At 41.9% G+C, this 20,011-nt stretch overlaps 1 protein-coding gene across 1 annotated transcript in view; it reads left to right on the forward strand.

Moving 5' to 3' along the window:
• Positions 1-16,885: 16,885 nt before the first annotated feature.
• WASF3 (WASP family member 3) overlaps positions 16,886-20,011 on the forward strand; it is a 78,802-nt gene continuing 75,676 nt past the window's right edge. The window contains exon 1 of the mRNA XM_054087717.1: positions 16,886-16,903. The gene's annotated coding sequence lies outside the window, so the exon portion shown is untranslated. The remainder of the gene's footprint in view (positions 16,904-20,011) is intronic.

Here is a 20,011-nt window from a genome sequence, read left to right on the forward strand (position 1 = left end):
CTTTACGGCCAGTTAGTTAGAGTTGTGAGCACTTGTTCTCTAGAGCTAAAAGCCAACATCACCAAGGCAGCTCCATTTATATGATCTAGCTAGGGGAAGTGGCTAAGTGAGGAGCATACTAGAGAGTTTCTCAAAAGATAGGATCCCCCGTTCCTCTAGTAATCACCTGCCCAGGTCAGAACCCCTTTACATTAGATACTTTACAAAAGCACTATTGCTTTCCCAAAGAGGTGGTGGTTCTTCTAGGCAAGACAAAGAGACACAAGGAAACAGCCTCTCATTACAAATAGCATTTCCAGATTTTCTCGGAGGCACTCCAGCACTGCTGTAGTCAAGGTTCCATTGGCTCTGCCAGGGAGGTTTTGGGGCAGAAAACAAGTCCTGCCCCTCCCAGGTTATCTCAGGAACCGCTGATTAATTTCTTTCCTTTCTGGAAGGAAAAACTAACAACTGTTCCCTCACCAGATAGTAGACACTTAATCCAGAAGAAGGACATAGGACATTAGGATTTATCAGTCCCATGGGTCACACAATTCCTTGATTTAGGTGACTATGAAAATCTTCTTGGCACTCCAAGATCTAGCTGGATCAAGTTTATAGCTCTATAAATTACATTGACTTCATGATTATATTCTCTTTCCATGGGCAGCTGAGAACATCAACATCGTTAAAAATTTAGCAAAACAAATTTGTTTTGGTAATACAAAATAAGAGCTTGTACAAAACGGTGTGTCACATCATCTTCTGCTTTCTTCTTGTATTTAATTTTTTATTTATTCTTGGGGTCCCTTCCTAAAAAAAAAAAAGGAAAAACTAAAGCAAAAACAGCCGAAACTTCTTCATGTTAAGTGCTGTGAGAATATCAAATAGAGTGGCTCCCTATGCTAAGATGGTTGCAGTCAGCTTACACGGGAAGGGACAACATGTGAATGTGTGGAAGGGGGTCCCGGAAGAGCCGGGAGGATGTGGGCTGTGACTAGAGCTATCTGGGAGATATGTATCATTTTCCAAGGCACAGGGCCAAGATGGAATTATTGCTCCAAATAGTGAAGACAACTGTCCCAGAGCAGTAAGCTTCAGTGAGAGAAGGCAGAGCCTGCTTAAGTCAGACAGTGCTTTGTCTTTTTGCACAAAGTTGAAACATTCTGATGGAGAAAATGAGAGCAACTTTGGTGCAGGCAGAACATTCCTGCAGAGCCCCAGCACTATCTTCATCTCACAAAGAGGAAGAGCCCCCCCCCAGCCAACACCCACATAAATTAAAAAAAATCTAAAATTCAACATCCATTGCCTTTTGACCGTGATATTCTTATTTGCTGTAGATTATTTTCCAGTGATGTTTTGAGCCCAAATAAATTAATTTTCTTCTCATGAAAATATTTTCATTTTATCTTCCAGGGGAATATCCATTGAAACTATCTCTTTTCCATCAAAAAATTAGGGGACTGACAAATTCCTACCCAGAAAGAAAAGGGAGTGAGAAGTCAATACTTTCTCACCAAGCTGTAGTGTCCAGATCGAATTCTCCTTCCCAGCTGTGCCCTTGGCCCCATTAAGGAATCATGGGAGCTGCTCAATAGTCTGTCAGCTGGACTGGGGCTCTGCTGACTCTGGACTTTATCTATCTCATCTCTGTGAGGAAACAGTCAAACCTCCACTTGCTCAACAGCCATGGTGTGCTTAGGTGCTTAAATTCACCCTCACCTAATCTGCCACAGTCAACTCAATCCAGGTTCCCCTTTATTGTCATGGTCAGACTTCATTTATCATACTTTACAGCTATTGCTCAGGAAGAACAAACATCTGATTTGTTAAGCTTGAAAACTGACAATTGTTAGATTGTCTGAAGCTCCCCCTAAAATACTAAGAAAGATGCTGGGAGGAAAATTTTGACTGTTCTTAGTATCCATGGAAAGCTCCATGGGGATGATCAGAAGAATGACTTCAAAAGCGCACAAGAGATCCAAACTAAAATGACAGTGTAGACACATCCTTTGCAACTGCCAAGGATCCAGCTTTAGTTAAACTAAATGTCTACTTTAGGAGGAGTGAAAATATCCTCAAGAACCAGAGATTGCCTTGACTACAAGGCTGAGCAGGCACCTTGCTCACAGATGGATCCTTCCAGGGGAACAGCCAGGTGCCCCATTCCTAGACATCCTGCCCACAACAGAACAATGTTCCTGCAATATACCTGGGGCCAGCTGCGCTTTCAACTCATCCTTTTGTCTACCTGCAGCTTTCACTTAGAACATTCCAAAGAAGTCTGATTACATGTCTGCAGGAATGCAAGATCAGGACCAAACATGCTCTTGAGATCCTCTGAAGACACAACCACTGGAGTCCTTCCTGATGAAATGAGCTCTCTGGGATGGATTTCCTTGCCTGCATTCTCCTCACTTCCCATGAGAGAGGACATTCTCCAAAGTGAAGCTGTTTGAGTCTTTCACAGGCCCAAAACATGATCTGGACAATAACTAGGTCCATGTCTCCTGTGGATGGTGTTGATTTTTCTTGATGTTGTCTCTTTTGACAGAGTCATAGAGACACAAATTGCTGTATGTCCCCAGAGAAACATCACGAGATGCTGTTCACTACCTGTGATGGCCATGTAGCCCAGTAAGTAGCACAGCACCACATTGAGGAGCAGGTCATAGACTTTCGTAGGAACCGAACAACGGCCGTGTCTGGAGGAGCCATAATCTGCCTGGTGTTTCACTTGTGCGAAGTGTTCACTTCTTTACTTGAAACAGCAGTTGTGTAACAACGAAGTGACCATCAGAATTATTGACAGAGATTTACCCATGTTTTCTGCAAATGGGAGTAACATCTAGTGTTGTCTGATGTGTGACATATTGCCATTGCTAACATATAGGAGCACCGAGTTGTTACTCTGTGCAAAGTGAACTCCCTATGCCCGTAGATGTTGCTGTTTTGCTGTGCAGCTATTTTACTCAATGTACGTGCAGGGTATTTGTCTCCATCCAAAATGCAACACAGAAATGATTATAAAAAAGAGTTCAGTCAGTGACAGAGAAGTTTTTATTTAAATGTACTTGTAGACAAAGACAAACCAAGACTCTCTGGAGTCTGTTAATTAACTACATCATGGCATTTATAAGACAACAGTAGATAAGTACTGTCCAAGTTTTCTCAGCATTACAGCCTCAGAGCTTTAGTCAAGAAAAAGCTGTCTTTCTTAGAGTTGCTGTCTGTTAATAAGGCTTCTGCTGCTGCACAGAACTGGGAGATCTAATTATTCATGCCTTTTGTTTGAAAGTTTATGTAACTAGCCGAGTCAGAGTTTATTTTCAGAGTTTTTGAATGATTTGTCTTTGAGAGGTCAAGGGAGGAAACTTGAGATAATAGAGCAAAAACCAAATGAGAATCAGCTACTTTCAAGTGCATCCAGGGGTTACAGTAACTTCAGCGTGATTTGGTAACTGAAGAATTTCTCAGTAGCCTGAAACTGATGTAGTAAAAGAGGCAAAGATAGAGGAGGAAGCTTATGAATAGAAACAATAGGTGCTGCAGTGGCTGCTGATAATATCTTTGAAGAATTAGGACCTTACTCTTCCTGGAGCTCAAAGCTGGTTTTTTTGCTGGAGAAGCTATTCTGTGTATTTATTTACTTAAGGTTACAGCATTGCTGATGGAACCAGGCTTTCTGGTATCCCTTTAGCTGCATCAAGGACTATAACATATCATATAGACCATGTAGCCTCTTTCTTTTGCTAACAGAGGGGTAATTGTGTGAGTGCTTTTAAATTGCAGATTCAGTGTTCAAACTAAGAGCTGAGAGGGATTTTCACAACCATTAGCTGGCCTACAGAAACCAAAGCAGTAAAAATTACCCAGGCACTCTGAGCCTGTAATTCTCTGAGTGGCATGTTATCCCAGGGAATTTATATACATTTACCAGGGAAGTGTCAGCCAGGAAATTTATTGTGTCTTTTAAACCCAGCCTTTTTCAAAACATGATTATTCCTCACTGTGCAGAGAGTCGAGGTGCAGCTGGAGGATGCTACAGGATCTCACTGTCACTGCAACAATTTCCTGCTCCCTTTCTGCCTCCTCTTCCACTGTTCCATTCTACCTGAGGATGGTGGTCTTCATCCTCCTCTCCCACAGGCTCTAGCACTCTACTGAGCCCTCCCAGAGCCCGTCAACTCTCCTGAATCAGCAGTAAAACGTTCCCTGCTTGTTTTGCCTGTGAAGATTGACTTCAGAGCTTGGAAAACAGGGGGAATCACAGCTTGGTTGTCTGACCCATTTCATACCGTCATTTTCAGGCGGAGGGATCTGGAGATTTCACCCTGCGGTGTCGGCCAAAGCTGACCCATGTTTATTTAACTGGGTTAATTCTCCTCCCTAGGGACACTTTCTAGCCACAGCCCATTGATATTTGGGCTGCTTTGTGCTATCAGAGAAAAACAGAAAAACAAGAACTTTAAAAGCTCTACTGTGCTGATTGTGACTTTTGGATGGAAATAAGGCAATATTTGAATGAGCATCTGAGCTGCAGTATGCAGGAAACCACAGGAGTGTCACTATATTTTTTTCTGTGATCAGATACAGGTAAATTATGTAACAGCAATGTATTACGTTATCTCCTCCAGAGACCAGAGGAAAGATAGTTTGTAGATATCTAAGGTGGTTTTCATTTCCAGTCAAGCTCCTAAATACTCTCCTCAGCATTTTCCTTCATGCTTCTGAATCCAGTCCTGGATTTTTGCTACAAATTCATTTTACAGTCTTCTAACAGAAACCTGACCTTATCTCTTGGTGGGTAAACGGGGCTTTGTCTTATTGGCAGTGTCTGTGTTTACTCTTGAGGTGGGTTCAGAAGAGGCTGGAAATGTGAGAGTGAGGTGCTAATCTACAAGTATCTCAAAAAGAGAGGATAAGTGAGGGCCTTCAGCCAGGGATGCCATTGGGTCCCCAAGGACTGACAAAATATCTATGAAAGGCTGGTTTTAGGGCTGGTATCTCTTAATGCCGACTTCTAGTGGAGACTGTGTGTGGCCAGTCAACAAAAGATGAATGTTAGTGCAGTAATTGTTCTGCAGTTGGTGTTTTATGCATTTTTCACGCGGCTTCCACAATGTTTTCTGGTGGTCCCTGCTGCTACAGAGCTTTCCTGGCTGAGGAAAGATAGGCAATAGCCAGAACATAAGGGCTGCCAAAATCAATCTTGCTCTACAAAGATTCCACATACCTATGTGGCTTTATGTGACACAAATCCCTGAAAAATACAGGCAGCACTCCCTGAAGAACTCAAAGTAAGTGTTCTGTTTTAGGATATGTTAGAAGTACAATAATGCATATAGTATTTATGAAATTATTCGAAGATGTAAATATTAATAATGAAAAGGCAAAACAAAACACACAGAAGACAATTCTGTTACATTGCGATGAGACAGAGCCTGGGTAACACTTTGATTTACTCCTGACTAATCACACAAAAATTGCTGGCAGAGGCTACAGATTTCTTTAAGAAGAAATCATGAAGCAAAGCAAGCATTTTCTGTTAGTAGATTTTTTCAGCACTTTCACAAAGCACAGGCTTGTAGCTGTTCCTCTCTTTTGTGCTGTTGAAGTTCTTGTCCTGGCAGAACAAGATGGCAATGCATTTGGAAAAAAATCAGCCAAGGAATTGCTCTCACTTTTTCTAAACTAATCTTATTAGCATTTTTATTTAAAACTACATACGATGATCTATCCACCAAAGCGGTTGGAGAATTTTATGATATTCATTAACTATGAATGACTATCTGATTATGCCACCTCTCTATTTAACATCATTAGGCTCATGTTAGCTTCACAAAACCTTACCAAAATTATTCTTGAAAAATAAATCCAAATTCACAAGTGCCATATCCACTTGACCGCCTAGTCTAAGTACATTCCACTTAAAGAAATTGTCAGATCACAGGCCTTAATTTACCTGATGTTCAATTAAATATAGCTAATGATCGGTATGAAAAAAAGTAGATTATTTGTAGTCTTGTTTCTGTATTATCAACTGAAGCAGAACTTACCTACCATAGTGGCCTCCCACGATCCCTGATCATTTTGGTATGTATTACTAGAGTCAGAAAAACTTTCATCAGCTGAACAGAGGCCATGTTTAAGGGTACAGCCTGTTAGCTACCATTAGTTTGGGTCAGTTCTTGATGAAGCAGATGAGTCGTCATAGAATCAAAGAATAGTTTGAGTTGGAAGGGACCTTAAAGATCATCTTGTTCCAACCCCCCCTGCCATGGGCAGGGACATCTCCCACTAAATTAGGCTGCCCAAGGCCCCATCCAACCTGGCCTTGAACACCTCCAGGGATGGGACATCCACAACTTCCCTGGGTAACCTGTTCCACTCAGTGCCTCACCACTCTCATGGTGAAGAAATTCTTCCTAATGTCCAGTCTAAACCTGACCCTCTCCAGTTTATACCCATTCCCCCTGGTCCTGTCCCCACAAACCTTTATGAATAGCCCCTCTCAAGCTTTCCTGTAGCCCCCTTCAGGTACTGGAAGGTCAGTATAAGATCTCCTCTGAGCCTTCTCTTCTCCAGGCTGAACAAGCCCAACTCTCTCAGCCTGTCCTCGCAAGGAAGGTGCTCCAGCCCTCTGATCATCTTTATAGCCCCCCTCTGGACCCATTCCAACAGCTCCATATCCTTCTTACATTGAGGATTCCAGAACTGGACACAGTTTTCCAGATGAGGTCTCACAAGAGAGGAATAGAGGAGCAGAATCACTTCCCTTGACCTGGTGGCCACGCTTCTTTTGATGAAGCCCAGGATACTGTTGGCCTCTGGGCTGCGAGTGCAGATTGCTGGCGCAAAGGTCTACCCTGTATGACTCCCTCTCATGATACAAACATGAGAAGAAAGACAAGGGATATAAGGCAAGGGAGTCTGGGTTGTAGATAGAGTGGGATTATAAATCCAGAGGGTAAAATCATATATTAGGGTAAAACACAGACTCTTTGAAAAATGAAGCAGTGTATTTCCATAGCACAAGAAACTTGAGGCAATGAATATTACTCATATAGAGTGAAGGTACATCCCACTTGGGGAAAAGAAAGAAGCACACTGGAACATAGGATTGGAAAAGCATAACTATTTAAATATAATGCTCCAGAGGACACTTTGGGTACTGTTGCAATCCAGAAATACCGGAATAATCTGGGAGCCAAGTACAATGTCACAGATCCTAAGCAATTGCACATGGTGTGTGAATAATAGCTCTGCAGCAGAGCTGAGTGCTCCCCCTTCCTCAGCATGCCCTTGGTGACACTAAATAATGTTTCTGGAAGGAGTCATTGATGGGGAAACTCAACAAGACCAACATCACAAATCAAAATAAATTTTAAAAATCCCAAATAAACCCCTTGGATTTTACGAATCTGAATCCTTTGTGGATTTGACCAGTATGATAATTAGAAGCAGACCTCAGCCTTTAGCCTAGAGAAACAGCAAATCCGTCTGCTTTGAATCCTGCCTGTGTGACTCTGTGCAGCAATTTTCTGAGCACACCCCCATCCCTCCTTAGATGTAAGAGATGATGCATATCTTGCCTGGGAAAACAGTAAAGTGCAAATTATTTACCAGAGAAATAGCCTGGTTTTGGGCAAGGGTACACTTTCCCACTCCATTCTGTGCTGACACAGATTATACATTCTTAGCTGAGCCTGAGACTGCTTTGGGTGAAGCCCATCCATTTAATCCAAATCATCTTCAGTATTATCAGGAAAAAGCTCAGAGATCTGGAATGGAAAAGTAGCTTTTGAAACAATAAATTGCAGGTCTCTGTTTTGCTTGCTAAAGCTATTTATGTTGTTACTTGAAAGATGGCATACAACAGGTTTGAGTCATTACTGAACAACAGAATTATAAAATTACTAATCTAAGGACTAATTGCACTGAGAGTTTATTATGTCAACTTGTGTTAGTCATATAGGGTTTATTTGTTGCCTGGTACAAACAAGAATGATTTTTCCTGGCACTGCCCACTCATACCTTGTACTTAGCGCCACAAGGGACTTAAAAAAATAGCTGCAGTAATAAAATTTTAAATATTCTTACTGTAATCTCTTGCTTGAGGGGCTAATGCTGCCAAACACAGAAGGCTTTGTAAAGCATTGTGTGTAATGAAGGATGAGCTGCAAGAACAGAATTGAAGGAACAATGCCATTATCACAAATTGCAAACTTCTTTGGAATGATGTTTGGCAGTAAATTATAGGCTGTCTACAACTTCCTTTCTGCAGCTGCGAGATATTTACTATCAGAACATGCAACCTTAAATTAGAGGGCAGAGAGAAATATGGGAAATGCAAGGAAAATACATGCACATCTTAAGGGTATATACGCTGTGCATAAGGGATCGCTTTCCTGTTCCCAACAATGGTCCTTTCCTCACTCAAATTACTCTTCAAAGGATTTAGGTGCTAATCTGCCAATGAAATCTTTTCCTTACAGATTTAAAATTACACTTTTTTTTCAAAAGCAACCTAGACATCTATACAGCAGCAAGGTTGGGCATATCTTCTCCACGGAGTACCACACCTCTCAGGGAGTTATTCTTCCATTTCGTTTGCCAATATCCTCTCCAGTTTTTTTATAGACTGTTGTGTTTTTTTCCCCCCTTGCAGGACTTTTGGAGGCACTAAATTCGCACTGTAGCTCCTGATATTGAATGAGACATGCAGGTAGCAGCTTTGGAAAGTCATTGGATTGCCTCAGTGATTACAGAAGGAAATGCCGGCATTTTTGTCTCCTAAATTCATCCATTTCAGCAGAGATGTGGAAATTTCTGAAGAAATGTTGGAAGTGCTGAAATAACCAAGGGACAAACAACTCCAGGTAGTCGGTAGTAGAGGAAGGAGTATCTTGAAGAGTGTGGGGTAGTTTCAGCTGGGCTGTACTTCCATCTAGATACTCAAATCCCTTTGAAACTCCAGGTTACTGGCCTCATTTCTTGGTGATGCTGCACCTGCTTTAAATTGCTCTCCTAAGGCAAAATGACCATAAAACCAGCATAGTTAAGATAGTTATGAGCTGCCTCTGCCTCTATGGGTAGGTATAATGGATCCTACACGTCCAATACCAGCTGGGGCTTTTCTCCTGCTCTGCAATGCTTGGCTGAAGACCGCCTTAGCAGAGTGCTGCAGTCCCCTCACCACAGCACAGAAACAAAGGTACTGGGGGTGATCTCACATTTTTCAGGACGCCATTCTACCACACCCAGAAAAGCAGGGAAAGCACATTAAAACATGTAGCATAGAGCTGCTACGAGTCAGTGGGAATGATCTGCATGCACTGCAGAGTCATGTGAAAGAGTAATGTTTCTTACAGGAATTAGAAATCCCTTTTACTAGAGCAGTTATGTAGGGCCTCAGTGAAGCTGTCACTCTGGCTGAGTGACTGTAATGGATGCTCTGTGACTGCTGAATGTCTCTTTACTGCTTACTTACATTGCTCTGGGAGACTGGGGAGAACGTTAGTGCCTTCAGGTGTCTGATGTGTGTAGCTGTTAAAACAGAGTGATATCAGGAATTGTCTCAGTCCCCAGAGCATAGAGGACTTAATGAAATCTTGTTATGGACAAAAAGAAAACACACTTCACACACAGAGCTCAGAATCTGCTGTTAGCATAATTGAAATCTAAATGATGTAATCAAAGAATTCTTACTAAGCTAGATCTAATTACTATAGAAAAGGGTAGGAGAAAAAAAGGAAAGAATAGTACTGTAGATGAAGTTTCAATAATAACAATACAGCTAAAATTGCTATATCCAGGCCTACCGCCTGGTCCTTTTTTAATGTTTTCCAACCCTTTCCACTGCCCTTCTGGGTGCTCAGATTGAGAACTTCAGTCTGAGGCAGGGGAGCATCAGCACCCATGAGTCCCTTGTCATGTTGATGGTTTATTCCACCTCTCTAGTGGAGGCAATTGGAATAATTTCTACAAGTTTGCTAACTTGGTTCACATCTTGATTTGTCACTCTGCATTGCATCCCTATTTACATACGTGGTACCTTTTGCTTACATTAAATACTTGTTCTTTTCTCTGTTTGCTACCTCTGAAACAGGCTTCGCCTATCTCCCAGGTCTTCATTTCTTTAACTGACCAGTGGTAAGCTGTTTACAGACCTGGGGTCTGCCATGCCAGCCTCTGCCCTTTTTCTTATCATCCTGTGCCTGTACGCTGTGTCCTTTGTCCTAACATTCAAGGCTCCTGCTATCGTGCCCGGTCTTCCTTCCTCTACACCACCTTATTTTGTTAGACTATAGGTTTCATTCTGCATTGAAGAGCTGTTCGTTGCTACAACAAAAGCATTATGGTTATAGCATGCAAAAATAAGCAAAAGAAAAATAAATTAAGCATAGCAGTCTGGTCATTAGGAAAAATGCAGATACAGCTAACCAGCCCTAAAACAAAGCTCTAGATAGGTTAAGACAAGTTCAGACAACAAAAGCCTGATGAACCTCAGTCCTGAGACCTTGCAAACTAGCACCACACACACCAGCCCATTGTGAGCTGTGACATCCCTGTAGTTACAGGGCTACAGGGTCATGGCTGCTGGTATTTCAAATGTTTAAGCCTCTCAGGAAAGCTTAGTGCTTATGTCTCATTCTTCATCCTCAGCTTCATCATGCTTTGTGACAAACAGGCAAGCTCTTAACTCCCCTGCACGTGGGCACTCATTTTCTGCCACGATCTGCTGCCTCCAGCCTTACTAGAAAGTCAGTTTTCCCCTTAGTGATTCTCGACTAACTTCCTTGGTTGTTCCCTTTTTCACGCAGCTGGGTTCCATGCTGCTGGATCCCTCCTGTCTCCTTGCTGATGTCAGCATTTGCTCCCTGTGGTGGCCCCAGATTCTCAAAATCTGTTCTGTGATGACTGCAGATGTGTCCACGTGAACTGCATCCACAGCCATACCAAACCCCGTCTCCTTGGGGGGGCAAGTAAAGAAAAGAGCTCAGATCAAAATGGAGTTGAAAGACACCTCCTTTATTCCTCGCAGCTACATGGGATGGGGGCTGGGAGGGGGGTCTCCAAATTCAGAACAGAAAGGCCCTTGCAGATTTTGGCTGTGAAAAGCCAGAGAAGAAAATAACAATGGATGTTGAGCAAAAGCTGACCATCGGGACCAGTTAGGTGCACAAAGAGTTCCATTCCATATATATATATATATAATAACAGCCAGCTAACAATATATTAATAAGGAAGAATCTCATGGCTAGGCACTGAAGAACCCAGGAAATCCTTCTAAGATGAAAATGTATTAGCAATATATAAAAAATCCAGAGAGGAAGAAATAAGACTAATCATTCAGATGCTGAAAGTGTAGAAGAAACAAAAGATAAAAAGATTTTTTTACTAACAGAAAAAGTAGTTAATGAATACAAATGAGAAAAGGTTATTATCTTCTCATTGATTGATTTACATTTCTGAAGCAACTAGATCAAAAATGCCTCAATGCTTGGACAGAGGAGTGAGGATAGCACCACTGGAGATCGCAAAGTCAAAATACAAGTGCCCAGGAGGTCTAGACACCAGCAGAATAGGTGACAAAGGAATAAAGGTCTCTAGGACAGCCTCAGAGAACTCAGGTCAGACTAGCTTTTCTGCAACATGTACAGAAATAACAGCAAAGTAGGTTAGAAAAATTCTGATCCAAACGTAGCATTCAAAAATTCATAGGAACTTCAGCAGTGGCTGAGAACAGACGTTACGCAGGTGAAAAAAGGGTTCTGGGAAATTCTGGGAACTTGTGTTAGAGCTCAGGGTACGATCTTTTATTCAAGTTACTTGCAGAAACCTGTGTCATTAAAACCCAGCAGTTGAAGGGGCTGGCTGAAACACAAATATTTCCTCTTCTCAGCTAGTTATGTAGTTCTTGGTAATAAAATAGGTTAAGCTTCATGAAAGTTGTGCTGGCAGAGCAGAAATTGCCAGGCGCTGTGGGATCAGCCCAGGTTTCAGGAATTGGCAGCCGGCTGTGTTGTGCCCAAGAGCTGGGCTTTCTCCCTGTTATTTTGTGCTGGAAACACTGGAAATATTTTCAGGCACAGCTGGGCAAGTGCACCATGTGCTTCTGCCCATGGCGACCTAAGGCACAGACGGCCCCTGTCTGTGAGGCTGAAAGGGAAGTTTTATTCAGCCCCTTCTGAAGGATGCTGGCAGTGAGAGGGGACTTGGGTGATGGGGAGGGAGGCACTTGGCTGAAGACAAAAATAAGTATTGAAAGGGAAGGCAATTGCAAAGCTAAACTGGTAGGAGGGATCTGGGACTGTGCTGTGCTCTCTTGGAAAACTTTCAAAGCCTTTTTAAGTAATTGGCATGAAGCTTTCTGCTGGCTATAAAAATGCCTTTTGAGAATCATCTCCCACTTGTACTTTTACAATTCATGATTTTAATAGGAATATTGTACCCGTTGAAAGTGCAGGCTTACTTGACAGCCTGAGAGAATGGAGTCCAGGCTAACCAACATAAGTAGGTGCCTCGGCATTATTCCTGCCCTGCGTTGAGTCAACCCTGCCCTGAAGAGAAACGTCTTGGGGTGAAAAAGCAGGTCTGTTTGTAAGGCCGTTATCACCCTTTGCCTCGCTGCTCACCAAGTATGAAATTAATCTGTGTTGCCATTGTGGCTCTGATCCTGATACCTGTTCAGAATGAGCTGCCCATGGCAAATAAGTGAATTTCGTACTAAAACAGTAGGTTAGATGACTATGGTTCTTGGCTGGGTTGCGGCCAGTAGCCATGACCGTGAAGCAGGAGGCATTCTCACTGGCAAAGCACTTGTGTCTACAGAATACTTTACACAAGTTTCTGCTCTTACTGAAGCCAATGTGAATTCAGTGTGTAGACAAGAGCTCCTCGGAATAAAGATGGACATCAGCACATAGTTCAGTACTTCCGAAAATGGAATTCTAGCCATAGAAGACTACAGATTTCATCCTTTGCTTCTTTCTTGATGCTCTGCACCACTTAGAATTTGGAAAGTTGTCTTCATGAGTCACCACTAGAACTACCTGTATCTTGGAGCTGAGGAACTGAGTCATGCTCCAGCACCCTCCAGGTTGGCACCACACCATGAGCGCAGGGCTTCCCCACACTGCAGCAGTCCTAGGGTGTTGACTTGACTCCTGAGACTGCTGAAAATCCATCAGAGTACGCCTGGGACTGCTCTGCTCAACTTCAGTGATTTTTTTTCAGGCAACTAGACTCCTTCTGTACTCAACTGAGAAAGAGTAGGACAGTAAATTAGACCCCTACTATGGCGGAGTTACTGGTGATGCTGGTGTTACTCCATTCGCACTACAGGACTCTAATCAGACATGCTAGCTAGCTGAGTTGCCTAAAATTGTAGTGTGAGCTCCCAGATATGCTCTTGTGCCAAGCACAGCTTGAATAATCTGGACCTCTATACTCCATTATCAGTCCTTTAAGTTCTTCAATCTTCTCTTTTGAATGCAATGTATTTTTTATACTGCAAATGTGAGTGTGTAATTCAATGCATATGTTTTGGGATTGGGGAGTCTATGAGAATGCCAAACAAATCAACAAAGGTTTAGCACATCATTATTCATTGTGGCAATGCCATGAGGCATTTACGAATGCCCTTTAGTAGGGAGGAGAAATAAAATAGAGGAAAACTGTTATATGTGTGTAGTAAAATTCGATTGAGAGGAAGATTTTGCATCTGAATTGCACGAAGTCTATTAAAATTTTGGTCTTCTTTAGGCTAATAGGATTATACCATTCCCAAACTGATTGTTTCCAAGCAACGATGCAGATCCTAGTATGTGTTTGCTTATCTCTTCTGTTTGCTGCTAAACCACAGAAGCTTCCAAAGATAGCTGCAAAACTGATGATATCAGGTGTTATACATAATTTCAAGACATTGTTTCGAGAAGATGGTCCATTTATCCTCTCTTTGGAAGCTGATTTAAAGAGTGCATTGGGGCTTACGTAAGGCAACTGGCAAGTGATTTCCATTATTTTTTTTTTAATAAAGGAAATGACCTGCGCTGCCACCAGCACGGCATTCTCCAATATATCGTTTTCGTTTCGACACAAACACTTCACTGTGGTCAGGGGGAATGGCTCTCTCTGAGGAACAAATCCTAAGTGGTACCTATGAATAGTGGTGCAAGTCTTTAAGAAACTGCAGTTCAGCAAAGCTTTTCAAATGTCCTCAACCGTGACTGTCTAAAGGGCCAAATCTCCCCTGCTTTACTAATTGAAAGCTCTCTTCATGTATTATAAAGGAATGCACAGCTATATAGCCCTGTACACTAAATAATAAATAGCCAGTTGCAAATGACATTGCTATTTTATCTTCAAAACTGTCTAAATTGTGTGGAGATTTTGCAAGGTGCATTAAGAAGAGATTAGAGTATTTTTTTCTCTTTTCTGGCTGCTTTTGGATTTGATATCATGGGATAAATGATTTAGGGGTCAATGTTTACTATTTTGGCATTCAAAAAGGCTGTGGCTAAACATCATTAAAGCATTTTCTTTACAGTAAGAAATTAGTGCATTTATGCATAATTTAACATGAAGGAAGGGCTTTACAGAGTTCTCTGATGGCTATGTAAAGAATATAGTGTAGTTCCGTGCACATCTGAATTTCCGTAGAAGGCAATTGATCGCCTGCAAAGAGAAATAGAACAGCTACTTAGTGGTATAAAGCAACAAAGCACTAAGTTTAGGACTGGAAGTGAAAAAATACTGTTATTGGTAGAAATTTGAGAAGAAATTTATTGTGGCAGAATGTAATTACCTGACTGGATGGAGTGCTGTGATTTATGTTTGTGCTCGTGTAAAATGCTTTGAGATGATTAATAACTGGCTTAATCCTTTACACTCACAACAACACTTTTGGCACAATAGCACTGTAATGATCTGTCACTCTGGCTATTGTGTTATTGGATATATAAGATCCTCTGCATTAGGCAAGCATGGAGTCTTGAGGCTAGTGAGCAGGCAGATGCAGCTCCCTTACTATTTGCATTGCCATATTATCAGAGATCTAATAAGGGCTCAGAGCCCTGGTGGGCTAGATGCTGATCAGAACTTGAAATGAAAGATGGCTTTCCCTTTCAGAGTTCACAATTTAATTATGTGATGGCAATCAATAGATAGATAGAGCAGAGAGGGAGGGCTGCATCATAGGAGTTGTTGCACTTCATATAATAAACACCAGTCAGAGTTCATCATCTGTCTGCATCTCTTACAAGATGACGGAAGATGAAATTATCTTGTGTACAAGTTGAAGACAGATAATTTCTTTTCATTTGTACTTCAGCAGCAGCCAAAGATCTACTGATATTCTACTGTTCAATGTCTGACTGACCGAGGAGTTGCAGTCAAAGTAAGTAAAATAGAAGAGAGATACCTCTGAAAATACCAAATAGAATGTGACAGTATTCACCTTAGTTTGGCTCCCTGGCTTTGTGAGTGGGAGCTTCTTGGATGGTTTAATAGGAGAGCACAATGACTAAGCAGAAAACCAAAGAAAGAGAGACAATGCAAACAAGTGAGGATAGGGTAAGGGATAGGGAGGCAGAGATTGATGTAATGAGAGTGAGGCTGAGATGAAAACTTTGGAGAGGTTTGTGAGAAGCCTACGAGCAGAAAAGGAGAGTGCCCTAAGGGAAATCAGCAGTATAATGACACCCGGTGTCTGATAGTCTTTGGAGACTGTTCCTTGCACTTGTTTAAGCCAACCCGTCTGCCTTGGCCCTGAGGCACTTCCCGTGTCGAATGAAGGGACTTGACATTTACAAGCAATATTACATGGTTTCTGAAAGAAGCAAGATTCAAGATTCAAGCAAGAAGTGCTCAGGATTTCCCTAGGCCAGTGAAAGAAACTAATATTTGTCAGATAAATTTCTTCACTATGAGAATGGAGAGGCACTGGAATATGTTGCCCAGGGAAGTTGTGGATGGCCCATCGCTGAAAGTGTTCAAGGCCAGGTTGGATGGGGTCTTGGGCAGCCTGAGGTAGTGGTACATATCCCTGCCCAGGGGTATTAGAACTGGATGATCTTTAAGGTCCCTCCCAACCCAAACTATTCTATTATTCTACAATTCAATGATTCTGCAAAAATCAGCAGGGTCAAATATGACCTCTCAGGCATTGGAAAGAGACACCTGGATTTACACCAGTGTCACCGAGAAAAAAATGATGTTTCCCCCCTGAGGAAGACTATAGATTTGAGTGAGTGGTTATAATGGTCCAGAATCGATTTTATTCTGTACATGACTGTGGCTGATGCTTCGTCTCTTGGCTGGGTGCAGACTACTTCTTTTTCTTACTCTTGTGCTTCATTTGCATTGAGGTATCTTTCTTCCTCCTCCTTTGCAAAACTGCCAGGCTCCAAGATATCCAGCAGTAAAAAATAAAAAGAAAGAAAACCAACAGAAAGCAAACTCACAACCGATTTCCCATTGCCCTTTTCAAAGGGCACGACATGTTATGGAAAACACAGCAGAGCCGTGGCTGTAAGACACGGGTGGCAGGGTTGGGCCGCGCGCTGTCCATGGTGCTGAGCGGTGCGCTGTCCATGGTGCTGAACGGGGCGGCCTTGCCCCTCGCACCGCGCCCACGCTGGGCTCAGCCATCGGCGGGGGAAGCATTTCCTCCAGGTTACATAGGCTTCCACCTTGAATGACTCCGGCGTGTGCGGTGCAACAGATGTTTGCCAGCCTGGATTTTCCTCTTTTAGCCACCCTAAGAAGTCAGGGAGATTAATTAAAGCCAGAGTCCCCATAGGTGAATGGCCTTCACGTGTTCAGGGGGGCTCCCACAATATTCCAGTTTATGTCTTCATCAGTTGCTTTCATAGGAGAGAGGATTTGATCAACACTGAAGGCGGCTTCAGCTTTGGTTCGTTTATGTGTTTACTTTTAATTTTTAGGAAAACTGCAGAAATGATGAAAAACAGCAGGGTATGGGAAACTGAGATTGATTGTTTCATGTGTTGTGGTGACCTTTGGGGAAAGTGGGCATTTAATTTTTACTGATGTTGTAAAGGCGCAGACAAAGTCCTGACCTTTCTGATTCGGGGTGACCACTATGAGCATCCCACTGAGAATTAATTACGATCGCCTGGAGTGTCTCCAAGAAGCATTTATTAGAGTACTATAAATGTGGTAAAAGTGATCAGTATGCCTGGGAGAAGCCATTCCATGTGCCTGCTGTGATATCTAAGAGAAGCTCAGACTTGTCAACTTGTTGTTTTGCTTTACTGTTCATTAACAACACTGAAATAGGAGAGACAGCATTAGAACTCCAGGGCAAGCATTTCCCATCATTCTGCTCTCTACACAGATGCATTTGTATTAGATTAGGGCAGAAGAGATAGAACTAGGCATAACAAAAATCAAATGTCTCCCAAAGAGACAGGACATAGTCCAGTTCTCTGACTGTACAAAGCACAAATCAACAGCTTCCCCTTCTAGCAGCCTCCTAGAAATGTGAAATGGAAGTGAGCAGAAAGCTCCACACAAGAATGCCATACAAGGAAGCATTTAAAATTCAAGGTGTGCTATGATGCCATTGTACTTCAGCAACCAGCACAAAGCTGGGACTATTAGTCACGTGGGAGATGGCAGCCTTCTTCCCCAGACATTAATCTAAAAAGAGAAGATCAGTTATGTGTACAAATTTAGGCAGAAATATTTCATATATGATATGATGATTTTGTCAGATACTCTGCCAAAAGGAATTGAACACGGGCATTTAAATAAAAACTGTAAAACCATCTAAATTTGTTTGGGAGAAGAATTTAATTAGGAATGATGATGAAAAAGGCAGAAATGTGGATTAACCTAAAAGGCAAAGGGCAGCCAAGTTACAGCAGATGGTTTTTCCTTGTTCTTTAAGTGCCTTATAATGAGGAAATATGCCATGTAATGACAGTTGTTTCTAAACCGAATCTTTTTTGGAGGGGGGGGAAGTTTCCCATTAAGCATTAGTTGAAAACGTAGAATCAAAAAGACAGCTGCAGACAGTCCATACTGAACGGGTTTTGTTCTGGAGTTCTGGAGCTGAGTTTGATATATGGTAGGAAAGACAGCCATCTCCCAATCCAGCTAAAACCGAACGAGGAAATAGCCTCTATTTCTCCCTTCTGCTTTGCTTCCCTGAGCATCTACCTTGCATAAGGGCTCTGCCACTCTCTTTCTCTCATAAAGCTTCCCAACTGCCCATTTCTATGGATTGACTTAATTCTTATAGGTTTTTATTCTGTCTTGCTGTGGTCACTTCTATTTCCTTCCTGTATGAGTTAAGAATCCTTCCTCTAATTCTGTTATGCAAACAACAGATTTTTCTAAAACTGAAAATCTGCTGTTAATAATTACTTAAAATCTTGCCCTTGTTCTGTCTTTTGATACGTTTCCATCCGAAATGGGGCTGAGGGAGGGAGGGAGGAAGGGAAGGAAAACAGACGAGAGAGCCTATTCCATATGACATATGCTCGATTTCCCAGCAAGGCTTAATTACCGCTGGGAGTCTGCAGTCCTGTTCCTTTTGACACACTGAGCGCTCAGAGTGCAGTACAATGCCTCTTCTCTGTTCCAGTTTGCATGCACATGGATAAGACTTGCTTGTGCATTGGGGCAATTGTACATGAGAATGGAGACCGTATGCATCCATGCAGCTTTCAGGGAGAGTTAAGACTCACAGAAAATTATAGTTTTCATTGTCTTTTAATATAAGGCCTAATCCTGCAAAGAAATGAGTGTACTGACCTGGAAAGTACAGGTGGAACTTTCACATCCCCCACTAGAACTCATCCAAAAGGTCCTACGGTAATGCAGGGGCAAGGAAGCTTTGCAGTCAGTAGGATTGAACTCATGACCAACATCTGAAGAGACTCGTACTTCATGCTTTGTGGGTACACAAGTGTAATTGGAGACAACAAGAGGTTTAGGATTTGATGTGCAAGATGGAGACCTACCATGATGATCGCTCCTCAACTTTGCATAATGAAATGTGCATTGTGTTTAGAGGAAGATCATGATTTCCCTTGCTTTTGATTGTAAAACACAGCTATGTGGTAGTAGCTTCAGCCAAAAAAAGCAGAATAAAAGCTAGAGAATTCACATGCAGAACCTATGTTGTTAAGGACAATTCAAGAATATGCTTCATCAAGAAATTCAATAAAGTCACCACTTCCAAACTTAATTATCAAGAAGGATTCCGGTTTTCAAGATTAAAGACATGTCTGTTTGCAAAAATAAGTCTTTTTTTCCCCTGTCTTCAAGGTCTACACTTTAAACTATCAGCTGGATCTCACTTACAGCTAAATTCAGACAAGTTGGGAAGTCTGTCCTACCAGAAGAAGCCCTATTAAGTTGCTGAAATTGTCTTGACAATTAAATATTTCAGCTTTACATTTATTTGCTGAAAAATCCCCTGATGACATAATTATGCATAAAGCTTTGCCCTGTGAAAAAGTTGGTTGGTTTTCAAATACCCATCTCTTCTCTATTTATTTTTAGAAAGCTGGTCTTTCAAACTGACAGAATTTCAACTATTTTAATACTTTGATGAAGATGTAATTTTCACTCTGATTATTTTTCAAAATTAATATCTAGTTGTTTTTTGATCAAGGCACAATCACTATTACTTCTGAAGCAGGAAATAACTTTGCTTTTAATTTTGGTCTTCATTCATCTCTGCCCTATTCATAGAATCATAGAATCATAGAATCATAGAATCATAGAATCATAGAATGGTTTGGGTTGGAAGGGACTTTAAAGATCACCCAGTTCCAACCTCCCTGATATGGGCAGGGACACCTTCCACTGGGTCAGGTTGCTGAATGCCTCATCCAGCCTGGCCTTGAACACCTCCAGGTATAGGGCATTCACAACTTCCCTGGGCAACCTGTTGCAGTGCCTCACCACTTTCATAGGAAAAAATGTCTTCCTAACATCTAATCTAAATCTCCCCTCTTTCAGCTTAAAAGCATTGTCCCTCATTCTA

This window comes from Cuculus canorus, chromosome 1 (assembly GCF_017976375.1).
Source record: "Cuculus canorus isolate bCucCan1 chromosome 1, bCucCan1.pri, whole genome shotgun sequence".
NCBI lineage: Eukaryota > Metazoa > Chordata > Aves > Cuculiformes > Cuculidae > Cuculus > Cuculus canorus.